We start from the raw sequence: 3,775 nt of genomic DNA, 5'->3' as shown, positions 1-3,775 counted from the left end.
CTGGTGTGTCCTGTTTAAGACTTAGAAACTTATGCGTATAGAAAACAAGAGAGTTGGGATGGGGAAGTTAATGTTCATGTGGTCGGATAAGACTGTTGATGTATCTTCCAGGCTCACACCAGTGGTCGGTGTCGCCACCGTGGTTGGTTTGTAGGGCTAAAGTGAAGTGTGTACATCACTTTAGTCAGTGAAATCGTTTCGTCACTCGGGTTCTGTTTGAAGTTCGAACCAGGCAGAAAACGGTTTACATGTAGTCCTCTAGGCCGCATGTGTAGCGGGATTGGATGCCCGTAGGGGATTTATAAACAGTCAATTATCCGGTGATATGAGTGTTGGCTCTGTGTGAGATGTGAACCAGTGACTGTTATAGGATGGCTAGTTACATGACTTGTTACCAGTGGATCGATGTCGCCACTGGAGTTGGTTTGTTGGATCAAGGTGAATCGGTGTCGTCACTTTGGTTAGGATTTATGGATTCTTGTGAGGTGCGGACCAGTTATATTTCTTTCCATACATAGATCGGGGTTAATATTTAATTATCTACAATTTGAGACATATGGTATATACATGAGGGTTTCCTTGTTTGGATTATTTCGCTCGACGTATTACGTCTCTTGTTGTAGATTTTTAAGTATTAATTCCATCTAGTGTATAACTCTGTACTTGGATGATTATTCTGATCACTAGCCGCATGATCGACTTGTTACTTGGTTGATTCCCTTGGATTTATTATGATTATTCTATTCTAGTAGTAAATTATATTTAGATTATTAGTATTTCAGTTGCATGTTTCCATTGTTATTACCATCATTTGCATTGGTCGCACGACCATTCTATTCTTCCTTTTGGGATCTTGTCGTGCGCCATGCACCTGACGTACACCTGTTTTCTTTGGTGTACGTTAGACTTAGAAGAAGAACAGGTTCAGCTTGGAGATGCGCCAGAGTCGAGTATTCTCAGCAGGAGTGTCTTGTAGACGAAGCAGAAGAAGAGTTGAAGCTCAGTTATTCCTTTCAGTTTATTTTCGTAGCATTTTCTTTTCCGCCTGATCATTGTATTTTATATTCTCCAGTATTTCATTCAGATAGTTTGTATAAGGGCATGTTTGGCCCGAATATTATGTCTGGATGATCATTTCAGTTGTGATATGTATCTTTTGGTTCTGAGTTGTTTATTATATTCTCATTACTGTGATCGGGGACATGTGCCTTCGTTTGTATTTCTTGACGCTTAGCGTATTAGATTAAGAAGACGGGGTCAAGCACTTATCTCTTCTCAGTTTAATACGTCGCGGGCTTGCTCGCGTTCCGATTCTCTGGTATTTTGGGAAGCGGGGTGTGACATAATAAATATTCATGAATACTTTACAAAGGAGCACATCTTCAGTAACCGTGTATCCAGATGATCAAACAGGCATTTTTTTTGTAAAAAGCGGTTGGTTTGGAGATTAGAAATACTTTGAAGAAATACTTCAAATTGGGTGGTTTGAAGTAGAATTCGTGAATGTTATTTATAGCCAATCCATTTTTTTTTGTGAATTTGAATTTGTCGGTGGTCAGCATTTAAAATTGAATCGTTGTGTACAAACTGATCAGCTTTACACATTGTCCAATGTTGTCGGTGGGAATCATTATCTAAAATCAGCTCAGGTTTACACATTGTCCAACGTATACAGCTAAGCATTTATTGAATTGTGTGAAAGATCTATATGTAATGACCGTGAATTTTAATACTAGTTAAAATAATTTTTTGGTATTTTAAAATATTTAATTATTATTTTTAAACGAGTATCTGTATTTTTCTCGATTTTCTAGAATTTCTATGATTTAAAAAAAATAATTTTATATTTATTTTAAGAGTTTTGTTAATTATAAATTTAATTGATTACGGTAAAAAGAAAGCTTTTAAATTAATATTTTATTATTATTATTATTATTAATGTAAACCTGAATTTAGTATATTAGCATATATATAAATATGTATATATAAATATTTGGTTGTTAATATGTTGTTAATATTATTATTCATTTAATTATTACTACAATAATTATTCTTATGTATATGGTATCATATCTCCATAATCAAAATCTCTCTATTCTATATTTATTTCATTCCCTTATTTCTTTCATAATCACGTCCCATTATCCCTCTCTCATTTATTCACTCTCCTAATTTAATCCCTAAATCATTCCTCATCATTATAGCCAGCTCACACACATTCTCTCTCCAATCAATTCCTATATCTCTCTCTCTCTCTCTTGTTAGACTCACCGACGCCATCATCATCATCATCTCTTCGTCCTCTCCCTCACCCGAAAAACCCGTCGCCGACTCCTCTCCCGACCAGCCTTCGACGACCTCTGGCCACCGCAACCGAACTCGCCGCCTCCGACCGCCCTTCACCGCCAGTCACCCGCGACCCACCTCGTCGTTGCCCTCCTCGTGCTTAGTTCCGTCGCCTCTCAGATCTGAACCGCCATCCGCTGCATAGTCGTGATCCCCGTCAGCGTCGATCCGTTCGACATACCCGAGGCAAGATCCCGATCCTTGTTTAGTTTCGTTCCAATTTTTATATTTGTCGTAGATTATTTATGTGCAAGATCCCGCTTTCCCTTGGCTTGTTATTCCATTTTTTATATCCGTTATTAATTGATTGCGTAGATTAGACTGTGATATGATTAGCTATAGTGTATATTGTGATTACATGCGTGGGATTGCTTGACATGAATAGCTATGTGGAAGCTTGTTGTTTTATTACTTAGTTGTTATCCGATAGGAGAGACTGTACACGAAGACGACTTCTGTTAAAAGTATGATTTATAAGCGTGCTTCAAAGCATGTCTATACTCGCTCGACATCGATATCCCGATGTGAGGAGTCCCGAGTTCCCTCGATATCGATATCCCGATATGAGGTTTCCTTGATTATTATTATTATAGCATTGACTAGACGATGCACTCTTGATCGGACGTGTTGTGGGTCACGGTTATGTTCATAGTTTTACAGAAGTCGTTCCACGGTAACTCTGTGGCTAGTGCATAATATTTTATGTACAGTTGCTTAATTAATTTGATAACATGGGGTTATAAAGGGGGATTGGACGGAGAATATAGCATGTATATAAACGGGCACAGCGCTTTCTTGTTATCGTGATATCGTGAGTGTTATGTACATGGGCCAGAGGGCCAATACTTGACTTGAAGGCGGCCCCCGGACGACTTTACGGGGACCCAATTATATACATCAAAATATTCTTCCCCAATTCAAATAACATGTAAAACAAGAATAATATCCTTGCGTGCTTTATGGTGGACCTTGTTAGTTTTGTTGAGATGTAGATCAGTGTTGTTCTTTTCATACATAGATCGGGATTAATATTTAATTATCTGCAATTTGAGACATATGGTATATACATGAGGGTTTCCTTGTTTGGATTATTTCGCTCGACGTACTACGTCTCAAGTTATAGGTATTTAAGTATTAATTCCATCTAGTTGTGTGATTTGGATACTTGGATGATTACCCTGTTGGCTAGCTGCGTGATCTTGACACTTGGATAGTTTTCTTAGATTCTTCTGATGATTTTATTCCAGTGATAGATTGTATTCAGATTATTATTAATTCATTTGCACGTTATTATTATTATTATCACTGTTTTTGCTTTGATCATTCGACTGTTCCTATTTCTCCCTTGTGGGATCTTGTCGTGTGCCATACACGCTGACGTACACCTATTTTTCTCTGGTGTACGTCAGATTTAGGAGATGAACAGCCT

This window comes from Asparagus officinalis, chromosome 7 (assembly GCF_001876935.1).
Source record: "Asparagus officinalis chromosome 7, Aspof.V1, whole genome shotgun sequence".
NCBI classification, from domain to species: Eukaryota; Viridiplantae; Streptophyta; class Magnoliopsida; order Asparagales; family Asparagaceae; genus Asparagus; species Asparagus officinalis.
The sequence above is the reverse complement of the archived record's forward strand: the minus strand, read 5'-3'. Positions refer to the sequence as shown.